General features: G+C 40.6%; 1 protein-coding gene across 1 annotated transcript in view; it reads right to left on the bottom strand.

The window, feature by feature from the left end:
- The window catches only part of MED10 (mediator complex subunit 10), a 462922-nt gene that overhangs the window by 120305 nt on the left and 320174 nt on the right, over positions 1 to 22443 (bottom strand). The gene's annotated exons all lie outside the window — the stretch shown is intronic.

Genomic DNA, 22443 nt, shown 5'->3' with positions numbered 1-22443 from the left:
AGTGCATTGAGTTATGCTGCATGAGTTGCAGTGCCATTGGCTGTGAGTTCAATGTTAATGAATCAACAATATATAATAAATGCGCTATATTTAAACAGAAACACATAAAACAAAGTTACGTATTGACTGGTTGATAAAAATGAAGGCCCACAGGAACCTACCTCTGTACTTCCCTAGGAGCAATGGTTAAGTTTTCACTAATTCAGCATCTGTGGTGACTTTGTAGACTACAACTACCATAAATAGTGACAATAGACTACACTTCTTATATCAGTAAAATTGCTACATTTTAATGCAGAAATATTGTAGCAACAATACTAAGAAGACATGCCTTCTAATAATAAGGAATTTCTTATATTGAAATAACTCTCTAGCCAATAGTAGTTATAAACTGTAAAAAATATAATAAGCAATATTTTGAATGCACTTGAAAGTTACTAAAAATTAGCATAAACTAGAGGAGATTGACCCTCGAAAGAAGAAAACCACAGTGAAATCTACATGTATTTAACATTTCCTCCAGGGACAGTCCCCATTCCTTTGTCACAGTCAGAGAGACCCATGCAAAATCCACATTGGTACCAGCTGAGAAGTCAGCGGGTGGAGTTCGGGCAGCCACTGCGGGTGGGAATAGGGAGAGCATGAGGAAAAAGAAGAAACAGGAGGAAGGCCAACATCTCTGCTTATCTCTCCTCAGATCTTGGTTGACCCTTTAGCTGTGCATGCCAGAGTCAGAAGGAAAAAATCGCTGAGCAGAGAGCTTAACAGCATCTACCATGGAAGATAGCGTTTGGAGGCTGAACACCAACCATGCTGAAGGCCTGTTCAACTTCACTTCACGTGGGAGAATAAGGACAAACAGCACTAGAAGGAAATTGAAAATAGATGAAAATATACTAAGACAGCACGTAGCTGTCTGGGGAAGTTACTGCATGGTCCATGGAAAGAAATTTATGACAGGATGCAGATCACAATAAGAAATATTTAAAATATCAGTCAGAAAAAATGCATTTTATGTACAAAAGTTAAATTCCTAGCATTACAGACTTTTCAGTTGTAACCATTTCCCTGAAAATTTCCATCAGAGCCAATAAACAAGCGGGGACAATATCACAGCAATAAATAGTCACTAGTTATCATTTTATATCAAAATGTCAGATTTACTGTATAACATATACAGTTATTATTTGTCAGTTAAAAGTGAAATCAAGCAAAAAAGTAGTCACAGTACTAACATTTAAAACCCAGAGTAGCAACTCACATGTCGGTGTTTCGGTTTTGACAGATCTACTAGGATGAATTATCCTGAGAGCGCTGTTGCAGAGGGTATTGATTTCAGCAAAGCGTTTGAAATCATTAGGTTTTTTTTTTAAGGATAAAGCAGAAATAAATTTAAATTCATGTGCACCTAAGGAAGATCTATTTGGACCTCTGTGCTGTTCTCTGGTGTGCCAGAAGCAGTTCTATCACCTCCTCACCATAGCTGAAGAGTGGATTCAGTGTTATCCCACAGAACTCACATGAAACAAGAGCAGGTGTTTTGAACACGTCTCATCACAGCTGCTTTAAGAGGAAAAATGATAATAAATGCGTGTATTCCCTGCCCATGTATTTTTGTTGCTGAAATTGTTTTTTAAAATAGTATTTCCCTGGGAAACCTATGTAGAGTATCTCCACGTCTGTTTTAGGCAGCTTCTTTTTGGTTTGCATGCAATTTTTATTTAAAAAAATAAAAATTAGGATTTATAGAATCATGAAGTAAGTATGACTCATGCATTCATCATCCACCATCCCTCTTAGTTCTGATTAAAAGACAAACAGGAAGGATTAATAATATTATTTTATATAACAATATTGGTGGACATTGGTGCCCTTACACATTTTTTTAAAATCCAAAATAAAGCTTAATGTAAGATTAGAATAATAATCATGCAAAGTCCACTGAATCTTTGCAATTCATGTGGAGGGAGGCCTTGTTCATGTAAAAATGTTCCAGCAGCTCAGGAGATTGGCTGAATATGCTGTCTGCATTTTCTAGAAGTAGCTGCTGGAGTTTGTTCTCCAAAGAACTCAGATGGGACTGAGCTGTACACAGGCTGATTTCTCTCCAAGGCTGTCATTGCTTGCAGCTAGCTGCGTGAATGATTTTCCCGTTCCTCACTTATAAATTGAGGACTTGGGATTAGGATAGTTAAGATTCATCCAACCATAATAGTCTAAGCTTCTGCTGCTGCCTCAGGTCATCCAACCCTGTAAGCCAACAGGTGAAGGAGCAGATTCTCCAAAGCAATGCCTGAACTCAACACAACTTGCTCCTCAAGTCAGTATTCCTTCTTGTATTCTTCTATCCAGTGGCTACAGCTTAAGTCTGCATTTAGAGAACTCAAATAGCTGAGGGATGTACATATGATGGAATCTGGTCCACCTCTAGAAAACTGGGTGCATAACAAAAAGGGTAGTTACCTGATCTATTGAATAAATGGGAGGTAGGCTTATATTACTGACCAAGTTAACTAACATTTCTAAGGGGTAGTTAGTCTTCAAAAAATTTTCGTGTGTATTCATTTTTTTAATCAAATAAGGCTATTGGATGCTATGCTTGTTCAAGATTCCATATAGCTTTTATTCCTAACTTGTGACCTTCTGGATGAAAATTACTTGAAATTCTGGTGTCCATCTCAGCATTTTCTTAAGAAATGGTTGCTACTTTGTTCTCTGTTGCTAGTATCTCAAGAATATAGATGCTTAGGAATGAAATACGGCGTTTGTTGGTAACCTCTATTGTAACATCATTAGATAGAGTATCTCAGAGAAAAACAAAAAGGAATATTATTTTAAGAGATTACAATTTTGTAATCTGTAATTTTGTAATAAAGGTTACTAAAAGACATATTGTAAGAATTATTTCAATAGTTATAAAATAGATATTAGAAAATTTGTGAATTACAGACTTATAAAAATTGTAACAGTAAAAATTATCATTTGTGAAGTATTTGCCACAATGTGAGAACTAAGCCCTTCTATATATTATTGATGTATTTCTCCCAAGTCTCATGAAATAGGTAATATTATTAGCTCTTTTATATAGATGAGTAAACTGAGAATTAGTTTACAAATCATTGGTTACACATCCACACTATGCGTATACAGCTAGCAAGTTAGATTCCATCTCAAACCAAGTGAGCAAGGCTAAATTCTTTACGATTGTAATTATCTATCAAGTATTAAATCGTTTTTTTCTTTTGGTCTTTCTGTCTTTGTACAGATTTATATTTTTAGAACAAATTGAGATTATACTACCCATGCTCAGTTGGTCTACTTGTGTTGCTAATAACATTGTGAGTATATATCTTGATATCATAGACTAATCTTCACAAAATATTGTTTTTAATAGCTCCATGGCATTCTGTTAAGTGATATGTGGTGAAATGTATTAGTTAGTTATTGCTCTGTCATCAGTTATTCCAAAATCTCAGAAGCTTAAAGCTGCAGATATGTATAATCTGGCATGGTTTCTGAGAGTCAGGACTCTGGCAGCAGCTAGGCTGAGTGGCTCAGGCTCAGATTCTCCCACATGGTCACAGCTGAGATGTTGAGTGGGACCATGGTCATCTCAGGGTTTGACTGAGGCTTGAGCTCCACCTCCCTCACAGCACTGCTGGCTGGAGATGTCAATCCCTCGCTAAGCAGAACTCTCCTTACATGATGGCAAATGGCTTCCTGCCAAGTGGGAGACATAAGAGAAAACAAGGAGTGAGTCTCGGTGACTTTTACAAAGTTGTTTCCAATGTCACATGCCATCACTTCCTGCTTATTATATGTGGTACAAGTGACTCATCAATGCCATCCCACACTCAAGGGCAGGGGAATTAGGTTCCCTCTGGCATAATAAAGAATATTCATGAGGGTGTGGGAATCCTTTCAAACCATAACATCAAATAACTCTACCTTTGCCTTTATGTTTTCTAATTGAGTTCTATTGAGAACATTGTTATAAATAGCTTTGTATATAAAACTGTGAGTGTTTCTGTCATTTGTTTCAGGATGATGTCCAAGTAAGATGATTAGGATAAAGGATACAAATATCTTTTTAATTTATCACACACGCTACAGAAGAACGGCACCTTTTGAACCAAAGAGGTGGTTCCAGATTGTGGAAGATTGTATTTTCCAAAGGTGACTAATAAAATATATTGTATTTCACATATTATTCTTAAAATGTGATATTGACAATATTACAATTGAATGGTAGGAGCTACATCCTAGCCCTCTGTTTAGTCTGTTTGGACTGCTACAACAAAATACATTAGACTGGGTCACTTCTAAACAACAGAAATACATTGTTTACAGTTCTGGAGGCTGAGAAGTCCAGGATGGAGGTGCCAGCAGTTTCAGTGTCTGATGAGGGTCCTCTTCTTCATAGATGGTGACTTCTAGTTGCATCTTCACACAATGGAAGGGGCAAGCAAGCTCGCTGGGGTCTCTTTTATGAAGGCATTATCCCAATCATGAAGGCTCTTCACTCATGTCCTAAGTGCCCCTCAAAGACCCCATCTTCTAATACTATTACCTTAAGGCTTAGGATCTCAACATAGGAGCTTTGAGGGAACAAAAACATTCAGGCCATAGCACCCATCTAGGCTTAAACCTAGGTGAAATTTTGTGGCTTCCCCAACCAATAAGGCACGGCAGAAATGACACTATGTGACTTCTGAGTAGATCATGATAGATGTTGTGCCCTTCTGCTTTGTTTTCTTGGAATACTTCCTCCTAGAATCCAGCTGCCATGCTGTGAGGAAGCCAGGCATCCTCAAAGAGAGACCACATGTATGTGCTCTGGATGACACCGCAGCTAGGATACTGGCCACCCGTCGACCTTAACCAGTAGACAGGAAGTGAGTGAGTCTCCCAGTAATTTCAGCCCCTGGATAACAAGACCTTCCATCTTTCAAGATATCTCAGTTGTCATTCCATGGATCAGAGATGTGCTGCTTCACTGAGTCATGTCTAATTCAAGGTTATGAGCAAAATAAATGGCCAGCAATTCCACTCCAATGTATTCTCCTGAAAAACAATGAAAACATATGTCAATAAAAAGACTTGCATAAGGAAGTTTATAAGTACCAAAAACTGGGAAAATTCCACATGTCTATTGAAAGGACAACAACAGGTAGACCATTGTACTGTATCTGTAAAATGGAGAAGCAGCAGGGAAAAGGAACCAAATACTTACGCATACATCCTTTCCAGTCAATCCCCACACTGGCACATCTCACAGGAGTACATACTGCATGATGCGTTTGATCCACGGTGATAAAAACAGGGTGGTGGTTTTGAAGGCCAGTGTGAGAGACAGACTGGAAAGGATGCAGTGGAGCTTTCTAGGAGGATGGAAATATTGTGCGTCTTGTGTTGAATACGGCCACACAGAGTTACACTACTGCCAAAAACGTATCAAACCGAACACTCAAAATCTATATATTTTACTGTATGTTAATTAGATCTCAAGCACTTAAAATGGTACCTGTGAAACTGCACCCAGCTTCTAAAATACTTGTACTCTCTCACTCCAACTAGACACACTTAATAGCACCACAGATGGACATTTTCTCTTAAACTGTAAGTGGATGGAAAATGAGAAACCATATTTATTGAAGGTCATTTTTTACTACAGAGGCTTCATTAATTTAACTTGAGGCTAGAAGATGCCAACAAGTAAGCTAACCACTTCGTGAAATATGGGGTCTTAAGATAGAAACTTAAGCATTAAAGATTCTAGGGGATGAACATTAAATTAGGCACTCTTGCTACTAATGTTCCCATATGAATTTATTAAGAGGAAATTAGCATAGGCATTGGACATATTACCTAGCCAACACTTCTTCTTACAAGTTGTAGAAAATCATTTCGATAGAAGAAGGGTTATAGTAACATGATTAACAATTGCATTCAAGGTTCTGAAATGCAGTTCTAATTAATATAGAAAAAATCTAGGTGGTGGTACTTTTATGAAAAGAGTAAATTCTGTTCTGGGTCAAGAAGAAAAGCCTGAGTGGAAATGTATCCTGTAGTCTCTGCCATCTTGACCTTTGAAAATTAAGAATAAAGAAAATTATTTGCATAGAGGTGAGCCTTCTCTTTGTTTAGAAAGTGGAGAACTGGTTACACGTCCTTCTCTAACGTGAAACTGGACAAATATCATCTCTGTCTCTTTATGTCCCATCAGGTTTAAAAACAGAACATTTAGCTTTCTATATCTCAGAGAACGAAAGTGGATGTAACACTAACAGGATAATTGAAGAGTTACCAGTGGCCCCTGTGAATCCTTTCGTTTCACTTCTAATGGTTTCATCAACAATGTGTTAGTAATTTCAGAGAAAAAAGCATGAGGCCAGCTTTATCCACTGCAATTTTTTCCACGTCAGATGTGGGGACCTACGGGGTGAGCAAGATGAACCAGTGGGCCATGAAAAAAATGTAAGAGCTTCTCATTGTATTAAATCTTAATGAGAAAGGAAAGAGTTATCTGTAATGTTTTATTATCAGATCTCTAATCAAGATGGATAGGCACCCAGAGGAAGCCAGTGGCACCTCACTAGGTTATTTGCCTTACTGACATGCTTTGCAGCTTAAATGTGTCACAAGAAGTTCACTTAAAGATTGTGTCACCTAGTTTTACTTAGTTATCTCTGGGAATAGAAAATTGATTTCAAAAGTCTGTGCACAGAGATATCAGTTGCACCTCGGTAGTCCAGAGAGCAGAACAGTTTAGCCCCAGTCACCCCCCGTAAGGGTCAAAAACAAAAGAAGAGCCCCAGGGGATGCAAGGACGCCTTCCATCCACACCTCCGTGTGGACACAGATTCTAGGCGTCCACTTCTAGCTGACACGGAGTCAGTCACAGAGACCGCATATACCCTTTCCCTTAAAACAACAGAAAAAATAATTTGGGAAATGATGTTTTTCAGGACACTTTACATCAAGCAGTGAAGGACAGTGACTCTTGATATGCAGGAAACATGAAGAGAGCCCAAGGATGTGACAGCTTACTATCCAGAGAGATTTTCCAGGCTGCAGCAAAGAGCAGGAGAAACAGGTGAGTGTGGCCGACCACCTGAGGAGAGAGGCAACGCGGAGAGACTGGGAGATATGGGTCATCAGAATTTGCATCACCGAAGAAAGGAGAGGACGGGGCTGTAGGGAGAGAGAGCTGCAGAGATCTTCAGAGCACTGTCATCAGACAGTCAGCTATGTACTGACCAGCTCCTGTGGCTGAGAAAACTACCCAAGGACCGGGAAAGAACCATATAGAAGGATTAGAGAATAATGCCCAGTGCTCATCCAGGGCACAAGTAGCACTGGTCTCACTACCCGGACTCTGACCCCGAATTGTTCATAAGACATTGGGTAGAGTACTCAGTTAGATCTTGCCTCATTAGAGGGGAATAATTATCCCTGGACTGACTGGCAGTCCCGCCGCCTAACAACTTTTTTTTCTTTTTTTTTGAGACAGAGTCTCTGTCGCCCAGGCTGGAGTGCAGTGGCACCATCTCAGCTCACTGCAAGCTCCGCCTCCCGGGTTCACGCCATTCTCCTGCCTCAGCCTCCCGACTAGCTGGGACTACAGGCGCCTGCCACCACGCCTGGCTAATTTTTTGTATTTTTTAGTAGAGACGGGGTTTCACCGTGTTAGCCAGGATGGTCTCGATCTCCTGACCTCGTGATCCACCCGCCTCGGCCCCCCAAAGTGCTGGGATTACAGGCGTGAGCCACCGCACCCGACCCTGCCTAACAAATCTTAAAAGCAAGACCCAAAAAGATCGAACTGTTCCTAAGTCTCATAAATGTGCCTCATAACAAAGCTCAAGATCATTTATAGGAATGCAGGTAATTCTCCCAAAGAAATGACAGCATAAGCGAGCAACAAAAAAAATTAGCAGAGCTGATGCTTATTCCTGGAGTAAGATTTTTATCAAGCAAATTATTTTTAAAAAATTCCTTGCAATACTCTTTTCTTTGCACCTGAAACTGTCTTTATCTGCCTGTCTTCATGGTTCCTTCTCACATCCTCCAAATGTATATGCAAATGTCACCTTCTTGTTGAAGGCTTCTCTGAAAAACGCAAGTAAAAGGGCACTCTGCCCCTATAAGCTTTACACATCTATTAGTGATGTACAATTTTTCAGGACTCTCCCCATCACCGACAACACATCAGTAAACAAGACAGATCCAACCTCTACCCTGATAGAACTTACCTTTCGCTGGGGGAAGATCGATAATGATAAAATAAGTATCTGTTGAATGAAATAAATAACCAAGTCATTATGCTGCTGCAAAGTTGGCCAAAACATTTGAATTTGGCAAGAAGTGTATTTTTAAAATAGATTTACATCTGCTATTATTAATCAATAACCTTGGTCAAAGTCTATATATAATGCTTTGAGATTAATCAGCTACTGATGAAATAATGTATTATAAACCAAAAGTACAAAAATATATACATGAGGCATATATTCAAAAATGTTTGATTGATAGTGATGCATGATCAGCAATGTTTGCAGAGCATCAGTCTAAGTCCAGGCCAGCTATGGGAAGAGTGAATGTGTGGCGGACCGCTCTTCCCATTTCAAGGAGGTACATTGGTCTCCTAAAAGAATATATCATAGAACCTGCCTTTGAGGATGACTGACCTTTTATTTTAACATCTTTGTTTCTGTTGAAATATTCTGTATGGCTTTCTTCCTATAAGATGGGTTAGAAGAGGAGGAAGAAGGAAGAGCAGTGTTGATTTTTAAACAGCATTATTTTATGCTCCTGGTGATTGCACCTCTCTCTGTATAAGCTTTGCTTCTCTGAGCTTCGGTAGCAAAAATAACCACAAACACAGAGTCTCAGCTAAGTTCCCTGGCATGGGATTTTTTTTATACATCATTTACAGCCTGCTGCAGTGATTACACAATGCAGCCCATAACCTCCAGAGAGAAGAAGGATGAAAGAAAAGCATGCGTATGTGTGGGCTCGGCTGCGCTTGTGTTGTGAATGCAATGAATTCTGTGCTGCCTACTCATACATTTTCTACTAATAACGGGAGGAAAACACACTTGAATCAGAGACTCTTTTTTTCTTTCTGGGTTTGTTGATTTAATATTTCAATAAGTTAGCTAACTGTGGGAATAAGTTTAAATCATTGCTTTTATATTTAGATAAGAAAAATAAATTTCTTTTAATGTCAGTGACTTGGCAGGGCACAAGCCCAAGGGATGCCCCTGTTTTCTATCTCAGTTTGTAGAAAATTAGTTTGATTTATTTGTGTGTGTGTGTGTGTGTGTGTATATATATATATACACACACACACACACACACACAAATTGAAAGTAGAATCAGGGTCATCTCAGTTCTACTTTGGAGGAAAATTGAGGTCATGGTCAGATTAAGCAACGTCTTTTTAAATTTTTTTTCTAAATCAGTGGCTCATGATTCTTTTGTGATCATAAATTAAGCTATGGACTGTCTCCCAGAGATGAGGGTGAGTGGGGAACACAGAATATTTTTCCATATAATTTCTGGAAAATTATATGGGTCCCTCAGGAAAAATCCCTGCTTCAGATCTAAAATTCAGTGTATACTAGCAATGCCCGTGATTTATAATTCAATAGCAGAGACAGAAGCAGGAAAGGGACCTTCATCCTTGAAACAAAAAGAAAGGCTGCTGCATTTACCTAGGAACTCCCCAAGGCCAAAGGCCTTGTCTTTGATTTTATTTCTGTTTTCACATGGCCTACAGCTATAACGGTTCCTACTTACAGCAAGTCTCAGCAAATGAAAGACCAAGTAGTACTTTTTAGTGCCTCCTGGATGGCTCTTTTATGTAGGAACAATTCTAACCTGGATCCATCTGGAGGAAGTCACGGTGGGTGACCAGGGTCCACCACTGCCCTCTCCACCCTCTTTGTCACTATGGTTGCCAAGCTCAACTCTCTATTCCCTGATCTGATGAGGATGACCTGGCCTCCTAGGCACAATCTTAGTTGGAAAACCTTTTATCACTCAATAGATGCTTGGCAGCCCTTGCTCTCCCTGCAGTCTTAGAACGCGAGTTTAGTAGGGGTTTAGGGCAGCCCATCACGGAAACACCTGTCTCACCCACCCTTCCTCCAGGAAGGTAATGTGAAGAACAGAGCTCCTGGCTCTCCTGCTTCCATGTTAATCCTCCTTGCTGATTATGCACAAACTGTTGCTCAGATGTAAGCTCGAGAATGTAGACATAGGACAGGCATGGTGGCTCACGCTTCTAATCCCAGCACTTTAAGAGGCTGAGGAGGGTGGATTGCTTGAAACTAGGAGTTCGAGATCAGCCTGGCCAAGATGGGGAAACACTGTCCCTAATATAATTACAAAAAAAAAAAAAATTAGCCAGGTGTTGCAGCTCACGCCTGTAATCCCAGCTACATCAGGAAGCTGAGGCAAGAGAATTACTTGAACCATGGGGGTGGAGGTTGAAATGAGCCAAGATGGCACCACTGCACTCCAGCCTGGGCGACAGGGTGAGACTCTGTTTCAAAAAAAAAAAAAAAATGTGGACATAGTAAAACGTGGTGAAATGTATCCGGAAGCATCTAACCACCATGAGGATCCCAATGCCTCCATGGATACCGAGCATTTACGTATTACCTGAACATGCGTCCCCCGTCAACTTCAACAGGCTTGTTCTGGGGATGAGGCCACACATCAGGAAACACTCCAGCCTCAAGGGAAGCTGTAAGGGAGGCTGCTTGTTGCCAGCCAACCTCCATCAGCCACTACATGGGGCACCAAAAGAGAGTGAAGGCAACAGCTGATTGTGTTCATGCTGGGCCCAGCTTGACCACAGAGGACCTCGCTCTCAGTCTTCCCACGGCTACTTCACTTCCTGGATGCCGACGTTCACTTGTGTATCTGAAATCAGCTTCCAGTGCTTTTCCATGAAGTCTTTCTCATTCCCCACAGTGAGAATTCGTCACTGTTGCCTCTATTGTTCCCAGCCTCCTTTTGCTTTTTGTTTGGTGTTTGCATTTCCATCTAACAACACCTTTTCAAAAAGATGCCCAGGGTCTTGCCAGAGTCTGAGACAACAGGATTGTGTACTACCACTTACTAAGAAGTGTAACCCCAGGAGCAGCAGTGAGGGAAAGGGCAGCAGGCCAGAGCAAGGGGCACTGGCGAACTCACTTCCACTGTTATTAAGTGCAACCATTTATTCAGACTTGTGGGTTTATCTCCCCAGAGACCACATAAGTAGCTGCTCCTCAGTTTAGTCTTTCTGGGAAGGAAAGAGAAATAATCTGTCCTCCAGTTCCCTCTCTCATTGGCGACAAGTTCTCCCTATAGGCATTATTTACCCCTGCACTTCCGGGCCAGGCATGTGTGGACCCGCATCAGAACCTGGAAAAGCAAAGGCAGCTGGGAAATGTGTGAGGCCCTCCTGTAAGTCCTGAGCCTACTGGGTTGTATCTATGAGAAGGGGTCTGGAAACCACACAAAGCGAAGCACCGTGGTCTTGGCTGCCGGGGCTGGAACCATTGGCCAAAGTTTCCTTAAACAGATCCCTAGATAGCCTGCTGTGCTGCACAAGAGGCGTCTAATGTACAGGCGCACACAAGCTCTATCTCCCACGAGCCCTAATTAAGTGGGTATTCTATAAATGTGTCATATATGAAAAACTCTGGAATCTTCAGTTTTGGATGAGAACTTCAGTCTGTTCTACAACCTGACCGAGGAGTCTCTCAAGCAGCGTGCTCGACAAAGCCGTCTTGACCATGCTTGAAGAATGTGAGCTCTCCCTGAGGCCAACCATCTGCTGCTTGGGGCAGTAATAATCAGAAACCCTCTACCTGCTAAGCTGATAGCTGACTCCCTGCAGACCTCAACAGACCTTCGCTGCTGCTGTCCATTTATACAGAACAAGGGCATTCTCTCTGTTGCATTTCAGGCTTCCACATGGTTTTCGAGTTAAAAATGTTTAGGTTGCAGAATGAATAACCCACAACTAACCACAACAATATGGGTACATCTCATAAACATGATGCTGAGCAAAGGAACCCACATGTAAGAAAGTGTATAGTATAGGATTTCATTCATATCAGGTACAAACGCAGCCACAGCCACTCCATGCTACAGCCCTGGGAGAGTGAGAGACAGGTGCATGCAAGGGACTTCTGGAGTGCGGCCAATGTCCTGATGCCTGACCTGGCTGCTGGCTACAGGGTTGTGCAGGTTTGTGAAGTTCATCAAGCCATCCACTTAAGTTGTGTGCTGTTTTCTATGTGAATATTTTGTTCCAATATTTTCTTTTAATGTTGAGTCCTATCAAACATTACTTCTATGAAATAGTGACCATTATCTTTGCACCTCTGTATCGTCTGTCATATGGTGCCTGGCTGACAATATGACGTTTGGGGGAGCACCCAGTTCTGACAACAATCTGGCCTCAGTCTCAAATATTACGTAAAACGATTTTTATAAATAGATACTAAGCTTCCATTGACGTCACCTTAAATGACTTGGGAAGTTTGGCCATTTTTCAAAATAACAGATTTATAACTTTTGACAACCTTTTCTTCCTACATTTTCCCATATAGTTATTAAGAAACTAAGCATATGGTCAAAACATTCAAGAAACACAGCAGGAAATTCTATGACTCACACACACACGTATTAAGAATGATGTGAAATGGAGCACAAGGTTTTCAGTGTTACTTTTCTACCTTAAAATTGTCCATCGTATGTGTTACCTTTCTACCTTGACCGTACCTTGCATATGACTTAATAAATCATAATAAATAAATCCATGTGATAGAATTTATTCAGGTATTATAAAGACATGAGAAATTTTTAATACAAAAAAGGTACGTTAATAAGCACCCTTGAGAAACACAAAATGTAGCAAGGGACACAGACACATGAACAAGTGATTGCTCTGCCATATGAATGCTGCTCCGCTGAGCTTAGGAGCCTCACGGGAACTGCCTCTTCTGTAGTCTGTGGGCAGGTTTGGGGAAGCTAGCAACTGATGGAGTTAGGTAACTGATATGGTTTGGATATTTGTTTCTGCCCAAATCTCATGTTGAATTGTAATCCCCAGTATTGGAGGTGGAGCCTAGCGGGACGTGATTGGTTCACAAGGGCAGATCCCTTAGGCTTTGCTGCTGTCCTCATGATAGTGAGTGAGATCCCGCAAGATCTGGTTGTTTAAAAATGTGGGGCACCTCTTCTTTCTCTCTCTTGCCCCTTCTTGCCCCATGTGATGTCCCTGCTCCCCCTTCACCTTCTGCCATGATTGGAAGCTTCCTGTGGCCTCCCTGGAAGCTGAGTCAATGCGAGCACCCTGCTTCCTGTACAACCTGCAGAACTGTGAGCCAATTAAACCTCTTTTCTTTATAAATTACTCAGTCTCAGGTATTTCTTTATAGCAATGCAAAAATGGCAATAAACAGTAACAACTGGCTAGGCGAAGGTGCTCTATGAGAGTGTGCAAACCTCTGAAGGTAAACAAGAGTGAGAAAATATTTCAGTGGGACCTGGGAATGATCAAACGCAGGTGAGGGACCTGATCAGGGAAGGAGGAGAGAAAAGGCTGACAGGTCAGCAAGAGTCACACCATGAAAAGCCATGGGGAGCCATACAAGGGCTTTTTGAGGAAGAGTGAAATCATCATTTGGGGTTTTCAATAGAATGTGCTGGCTGCAATGTTAGGAAGAGTGGAGGATGGCCAGAGGGAGACAGAGGGGCCACCTAGGAGGCTTTGCAGGATTTGTGGTGAGAGATTGGGTTGGCCTGAATTGAAGGAGTAGCACTGTGGATGAAGAAAAGCAGAGGGTGGTGAGTGTTGCATGGGAGGTAGATTTGTTGGCTCCAATATCACTGCATATGGGTGGTGAGGATGGCAGTCACTCAAAAATGGCTCCTGGTTCCCAGCTTGTGCACATGGGCTAAAGTAATGATGTACCAAGACAGAGGTCACAAGATGCTTGGGGCAGCTGCCTGCTGTGCAATTTCACACAACTGTGGGACACCTATGTGGAGATTCTCAGTGGGCAGCTGGGTCCTGGGATCAGGATCTCGTGGTAGGAAGTAGTGATGGTTCCAGATACAGCCTCAGGAGTTATTGATGTGGTCCCGGGTGATGTAAGCCGTGTGAGGAGATGACAGTCAAGTGGGGATAGAGAGACAGCAAGAGGCAAGGGCAGAAGTGGACTCCCCATGAGCCTGGAATTCATAGAATGAACAGAGGAGGAAGAGCCCTCACCCCTCCAAAGGCTGAGCCCATGAGATAGAAAAATGATGAGACAAGTGTGACATGGAACAACAGCACAGAGATCTCCACAGAGTGAGGAGATGAGATCAGGGATACACACAGAGGAAGGCTGGAGATGGGGCTTCCCTAGGCCTCTGCACTCCACGCCTGTTTTGGGAGGGACAGCCTTGGTAATCTATGACATGCCTTCAGTGTCATTCTTTCATTGTCTTGGACAATAGGTCCTGGCTTCAGCTTAGATGGCTGACTGATGCCCCTATCAGATGGTTGTTTGGCCATACTTTTGTTCTCCCTGGAACAGGCTTTCTCATTCTTTGCAATATGGATAGACTGAAAAATTTCAAAATCTTTAAGTTCTGCCTCTCTTTTGATTAACAATTTCATTGTTAAGTCATTTCTCTCTCCTTGCATTTTACTATAAGCAGTTGAGAAAAACCAGGCCACTCCTTCAACACGTTATTTCGACTTTTCCTCAGTCAAATGCCCAATTTTGTTGCTCACAAGTTCTACCTTTCACAAACACTAGGACACAAATACAATCTAGCCTAGTTATTTGCCACTCTGTAGCAAGCTGGACCTTCTTCCATTGTCCAATAGCATGCTGCTCACTTCCAGTAGCCCATATTTCTACCAACATTCTGCTGAGGATTACTTTGATATTCTCTAAGAAGACTGAGGTTTTCTCTGCAGCATTCTTCTCCTTCTGAGCCCACACCAGAATCATCTTTAATGGTTTGCTTGGAGCAACGTAGGCCCTTTCTAGCATGTACCTCAAAACTCTTTCAGCCTCTACCTATCACTCAGTTCCAAAGCCATTTCTACATTTTTAGGCATTTGTTACAGCAGCAGCTCCATTTCTTGATAACAATTTCTGTCTTAGGAGTCTCCAAAGAAACAGAACCAAGATATTTAAGGCTGAGTCACACACTCTTGGAAGCTGTGAAGTTCTGCAGTCAGCTGTCTGAAAGCCAGAGGCCCGGGAAAACCTTGCTATAATGCCTCCCTTTGGAGTGTAGACACAGCTGATAAGCATTAACATTAAAATACAGATAAAATACAGATTGTAAAAGTGACATAACAGACTCTGTAGCAATAAGATACCCAACTCCAACCCAACCGTGGTATAGCATCACATGACAGATAACAGGCCTTGAAGGAATATGTTTCTTTGACATATTTTGGAATGGCCCTGCAAAGCCATCTCTCGTAGGAGAAATTTCATTCTGTAGATAATCTTCTTACCTTAGTAGGCCTTCTCCAGAGAATCTGACACCTTCCAAAGTCCCAAAAGAGACATTTATCATCATTACCTCTGAAACGTGCTACCCAGAGGCTTCATCTACATAACAAGAACCTCGGCTTCCACAACCCCCCCTTATGTTAACTCAAGCATTTCTTTCTGCTGACTTTAACTCTTAAGTCAAAGCTTAACTCTTTCAACTAATTTCCAATCAGAAAATCTTTGAATCTACCTATGACCTGTGAGATCCCCATTTTGAGATGTATCATCTTTCCAGGCCAAACCAGTGTATACCTTATATGTATTGATTTATATCTTTGTCTTTAACTTCTGTCTCCCTAAAATGTATAAAACCAAACTGTAACCCAACCATCTTGGGTACATGTTCTCAGGACCACCCTTCCCACCCAGGCTTGAATTAGCTTTTCAGGTTTTCTTTGGGATCCCCTCGGCCAAGTGAGGGAGGTCTGTTCAGTCAGTTGAATGGCTTAGAACTTCATTTTTGGTTTATATCTAGTAGGTACAGACATTGGGTACATGAATCCTCTATATTTTTGGTATCTCACAAAGGCATGTTTGAGCCAGAGGATATCTGGAGGCACCAGGACACTGTACACCAGCTGGGGAACTGTGCACCTTTTGCTCTCTGTTTCATGGAACAACGTGCCAATTCAATAGGAAGTTGATGATGGGCATAACACCTCCTGCTGGGGTGAAGAAAGGGTCATAGTTCTGCATATGCCCTTTCCCTTCTTCTAATACTAGCTCTGTCCTTGCCAAGCAATCCAGATAAAGTTTCCCACGCCATTCTTATTTATATATGGCTTTAGAATGAAATAAGATAAAGTCAGTAAGGCATTTAGCACAGTACCTGGTGTAGAATAATTTTTCATTATCTATCTTATTGTTTTAGCACATTTACAGACTTTATTCTGACTGTGGCTACCTGAAGACTTCAGTAAGTTAATTTTCATTTTTCAGATGAGTAGACTGAGAGGCTATGTGATTTGCCCAAACTTCAGCTACACTGTAACCTTCCTCAGTATTTCAATATAATAGTTGACACGGCATGCTCAACAAATACCTACAGATCAGAGCTGGTAATTAAGCCATTCGGCCAGCACTAGTGGCAACAGAGGCAGATAAACCCTGACTCCAAGTTGAGTACTTGTCGGCCTTGCCACATTTGTGTTTCACACCATGAGCCATGCTCCCCTAGCTCACTCCAGTCCCTTCTTGATGCCTCTTCTGACTTCAGAAAAACCTTCAAAGTCATTTCAGTTGTGCTCTTGATCACTGAGTGTGAAAAAAATGGGAGTGCACCATGCTTTCCAAACAGAAACAAAGAATTCTTCCAAAAAATTCTCAGTGACATTTTGTGATGTTCTATTGATGAAATGCAGACAAGTATCAACCTTAACAGGCTCACACATTTCCACAGTCTCATTCTTCTGTTTCCTACTGCCTGGACTCATGCTGAGCTATCTCTTTCTTATTAAGTAGACAAGAAAAACAGTTCCCGCTTTCCCCTGCAGACCATTTAGTTGTGGAGCATTTCTCTTTTATAGCATTTGCTTCTTGGTGGTTCCATGGCTAGTTTCCTTCTTCTTTTTGTCTGTTGCCTGCACTCTTAGCTTTTAAATTTTTCATGGGTTTTGGTCTTAGACACCTGAGGACAGGTAATCAGTCTTCAAATCACTAGTCAGTGTCACACGAACCTTAATTTTATAATTGCTAAATACAGAGTTCCTGGATTGTTCCTTGTGAGTGAATCATGACTCAACAGATTGCCTTAACCTTGAAAATCTCTCAGTAACAATTAGCTATCTTAAAAGAGCAAATAGGAAAAGTACGGTGGTAATTTCAAGCTGTAGGAAAATTCCTCAGCAACCACCTGAACTTCAAGCAACTGTTCTCCCCCAGAATTGAGAATCTGGATTAAGTGTAAAATAAACTTGCCCTTGTAAAGTTATGTGCTTGTCTTCTGATTACATCTTACTTAAGTGATAAAACTTTTACAGAAAGAGCTACCTGCGTTGGTTGGAAATCACATATGGGCTTCCCAATGACACCTCTGCTTCCATAATCCTGTCTTTTATTAGCATTTTTCCCAAATAGTATTCCTGAAATCCATCACTGTGTCAAATCCAATACTTTACATACCTTGAAATATGGAAAAAAGAAGAGATTTGCTTCTTTGGTGTGTCAAAAAAATCAAAATTAAAAAGCTCTTGTATCCTGTAACCAAACAATAGAAATGGGATATTCTGCCTAAAACAAGGAGATAGAAGAATTTTGGATAAACAGTGAAAGAAATAATAATATAATTATAATAGACAGATGGTTCAAGTTCAGACCAATAAAATGTCATAAGTTAGAGATTCAGAAGTCATTCTTCAGGTAATTTACACACCTTTGTGTAGATGTGTGTTTACATGTGTGTAAGTTAATTATAGTCAGTGGGATCTAATTAAAGAAATTAATGAAGAATTTGAATTATTGAATGTTTTTAAAGAAATGTAAATTACATTGGCTGATGCTTTAACAAGAGCTTTGATTTATTATTTTGACTAGCATATATCAGTTGTTGACAAGCCACTGGATAGATAATTTAAATATGCTTGAGGGAATCTGAAAAAAAATTCTTATCTTATGCCTACAAATTTCTATGCATAGTTATTTTGCTAGCAATGTCTTTCTTCCCTGAGTGCCTAATCCTGTTGAATAATCAAAACTTATAAATTAGCAGACAATGGCCAGGACATCACTGCATTTGTAGTTAAGTTATAGTTTCATCATATGAATACATTTTCTTTTTTTTCAAAATAAGTAACCTATTTGTGTTTGTGTGTGTGTGTGTGTGTGTACCTGCATGTGTGTCAAAGAGAGGGAGAGAGAGGAGAGTAAGAGAATCTAAACCTCTCTGTAATTATAGAAATTCAATATAAACACAAAAGAAGAGAAAACCACAGCTACCTACACGTTCTCTCTGCCAATGTCTATGTTCATAATCTCCCCCTACTGTATATCATTTTCTTATTTTCTAGTTCATGTCAAATGATCCTTTTTAATAAATGTTAATCGCTATCTAAAATTATTCCTTGTAGAAATGAAAGTGTTTACACATCTATTAAATCTGGGAAAGTTGTGCTGAATCCATCTTTCTTCCAAGCCTCAAAAGAGTAAAATTAGCATGACATGGTTTTACTGTGGGTATTTGTTATTTCAAACAAGGTACGTTCCATGTCATGACACAGGAGTTACTAAGGGAAAAATATGTGCTGCAGCAAGCTCAGTCAACAGCATAAGTGCAATAACCTGCATGGTAGAAATGCCACATTCATTACTAGGAATTTTTGTTTGTTTGTTTGTTTTTCGAGACAGAGTCTCGCTCTGTTGCCCAGGCTGGAGTGCAGTGGCGCAATCTCGGTTCACTGCAAGCTCCGCCTCTCGGGTTCATGCCATTCTCTTGCCTCAGCCTCCCGAGTAGCTGGGACTACAGGCGTCCGTCACCACACCCGGCTAATTATTTTGTGTGTGTGTGTGTGTGTGTGTGTGTTTAGTAGAGACGGGGTTTCACCGTGTTAGCCAGGATGGTCTTGATCTCCTGACCTTGTGATCTGCCCGCCTCGGCCTCCCAAAGTGCTGGGATTACAGGCATGAACCACCATGCACGGCCATGGAATGAAAGTTGGTGAGAAAGGAGATGGTGCCAGTTTTGCTTTCCTGTGAGAACTTTTCAAATTCACTGCAGATGACTCCTCCCTGGTGAATTAACGCTGGATATCAGCCTCTGTAAACTCGCTTTCAGAGAATGGTCTCATTCTAATGAACAGACATGTCTCTAAAATTTGCACGAGGAAATATCTGGATGTATGACTTTGAAGCCATGCATTAGGAGAGGCTGGTATTCAGAGTAAGCTTGCAGGTAATTTTTTATTACTGAGAGTAATCCAATGCAGATCAATGTTTTTTACAGTTTAGACTTTCAGACAGCAGGTTTTCTTAAAGCAAGGTAGATAGTTCCGCTATTTACTGGGCAGTCTCTGGAAAGCCCTTCATGCATGCAAGAGACAAAGCTACCTAATGTGTTCAGTAAAACCGAGTCCCTACCCATCAGGCAGCAATGGAATGAGCGTTGTGTGCCTGTCTGCATCTCTACGGATAAAATCTTTGTAGTTTAGAACTTTTGAGGAAACTGTCAGATGCAGACTGCCGTGCACTCGGTGCTGTGGGGTGGGTTAAAGGACTTTCAGAAGCTTTGTTTATTCCCTTCAACATTCTGTGAGCCGTCGTTATGATACCCACAGTCTAGCTGAGGAAACTTAGACAGTGTAAGCAAATGCATGAAGCGCCGCGGTTCATTAGTGGAACACCTGGGACACCTGTGTGGCTGCACCAAGTAAACAAAGGGGAACAGGCAGAGGATGATATTAGCCAGCTAGGCAAGGAGCCGCCTCTGCAGGCCACTGTGGGCGTGCGAAGGAGCCTGGCGTGATGATTTTCGTACTCGAAGACGCGAACGCACTGAATTGCATTGGTATTTTATTCAGTTAATGCTTGTCTAGATTAGCCAGTGTCTCTACCCAGTTTTATTGCTCACTGTTGCTTCCAGCATCCAGTTCCTTTATTCTGAATTCAATTCGTCATCACTGATTTCCTTCAATTACCAAAAGCCACTGAGTAAAGAGTGTGTTCTTGGTCATTTCCCTGTGTCTTGACTTTTCTGATTCCTAAATTGGCAATTATCTGCCTTGAGCACTTTGAAGAAAACTCCTTTTGTTACGAGGAAGACCCTGATGTCAGTGAAATTGTCATTCCTTTATGAGTAATCTCTCTTTTCTCTGTGTGCCTTCAAGGCTTTTCTCCTCAATTTGGTGTTAAGAAATTGCACAGCAACGTGTGTGTGTGTGTGTGTGTGTGTGCTTTGTTTATTTATTCTGTTCAGAACTTGGGATGATCCCTCAACAGGTCTCTCTTCGGGCCTGAAAAAAATCTTTGCCACTACTTTTGGAAAATTGACTCTGGCTCCAAATTCTCCCAATCAGAAATGTGTTCGACCTTCTCCCATTAAGCTGTATTCAGTCATTTCCTTAAATAACCATCACTACATCTCTTCGTGTCTAATTCTGGGTGATTTCTGCATATTTGTCTTCCAATAAATTCTTGTCTTTTCAAATGTATTAAATGTGCTGTTCAACATTTTTTTTTGCTTTTTTAAAAAATCATACTTTTAATTTCTAGAAGTGATCTTTAATGCTTTTTTTAATCCTCATTTTTTCATAGTAACCTGCCTTTCCATCACAAACCCTACACTTTTAAAAAATCTCCTCAATAATTTTCAACATTATTTTTTAAGGTAATTTATATTATTTTTAATTATGTATTTTATTTATTTATTTTTGAGACAGGGTCTCACTCTGTTGCCCAGGCTGCAGTGCAGTGCCGTGCCACAATAACAGCTCACTGTAGCCCTCAACTCCTGGGCTCAAGTGATCATCCCATCTTAGCCTTCTGAGTAGTGAGACTACAGCTAAGACACACCACCATGCCTGGCTAATTCTTAAAAGTTTTTTGTGGAGACATGGCCTCACTATGTTGCTCAGAGTGGTCTCAAACTCCTGGCCTCAAATGATCCTCCTGCTTCTTTGTTGTATAACTTCTTCCTGAGTATGAAGTTCTTGAGGGTTTAATTCGGCTGTTTGATTCTGTCTCATAGTGAGTTGACTCCTTGTGCAATTAATTTTATTTTCATTGTGAGTTCACTTTTATGGAGATTTTTCTTCCAATTTTTATTCCAGTAATTTTGAATTTATAAATCCTATGTACATTTTCTAGATTACCCTTCATTATCCAGCTAGTCTATAAAAGCATGTAATCAAAGTTGAGATTTCACCTCCTCCCTCTCACAAGGCAGAAACTTTCCCACATTTGGATTCCCTGTACATTTCCATTGTGTCACACCTTGTAAGCATTTGTGAACTTATATCCTTATTTCAGATTTGCATTTGTTAACTTACTTTATTAAAGCACATTATTCAGAATCAACCAAATATCTTACTGGGTGGTATTGTTTTACACATCATTGTTTCTTGTGTTTGGCATCTGACATGGTTTGGCTGTGTCCCCACCCAAATCTCATCTTGAATTGTACCTCCCATAATTCCCACGTGTCATGGGAGGGACCTGATGGGAGGTAGTAGAATAACGGGGCAGGTTTTCCCACCATGATTGTGAGGCCTCCCCAGCCATGTGGAACTGTGAGTCCATTAAACCTCTTTTTCTTTATAAATTAGCCAGTCTCAGGTAATTCTTCCTATCAGTGTGAAAGTGGACTAATACAACATCTTCTCTTTTATAGTTTTCATTTTGTATTTTGTTACAAAATGAAATTTTCATTTTATAAATTTTTGGAAATGCTCCCAGAAAGTGTGTGTGGTTTGCACAGTTTGTGAAGATTTTTCTTACACTCTTAACTATTTAACTCTTATACTTGAATGTTGCTTGAGCAAGATCTAGTATTATGAGACAAAATATTTTTTCCCAAGGACTTCAAAAACATTGAAGATATTCTACCTCAGATATTCTAGCATCTGTCATTGCATAGGGAAGAATGCTCTCAACCAAATTTTCATTTCTTTGTAAGTAACCTTTGCCTCTCAACCTGACTCTTCCAGTCTCTCTCTTTTTCTCTGAGTCTCTCTGTCTCTCTCTCAATTGTTTTGGAATATTTCTCTTTAGATTTTTTTACCCCAAAGTGTCATTATCATTATATGTGTTCTTTAAACAGATATTCTTTAGTATTTGATGAAATTCATTCATTAATAGAAGGTCAGTTTTTATAATGCTCTATATGTGTTCAAAAATAATTGTAATCAAGGACAAAGTTCCATGCTATGTATGATTTATT

Source organism: Symphalangus syndactylus, chromosome 16 (assembly GCF_028878055.3).
Source record: "Symphalangus syndactylus isolate Jambi chromosome 16, NHGRI_mSymSyn1-v2.1_pri, whole genome shotgun sequence".
Classification (NCBI taxonomy): domain Eukaryota; kingdom Metazoa; phylum Chordata; class Mammalia; order Primates; family Hylobatidae; genus Symphalangus; species Symphalangus syndactylus.
The sequence above is the reverse complement of the archived record's forward strand: the minus strand, read 5'-3'. Positions and strand labels throughout refer to the sequence as shown.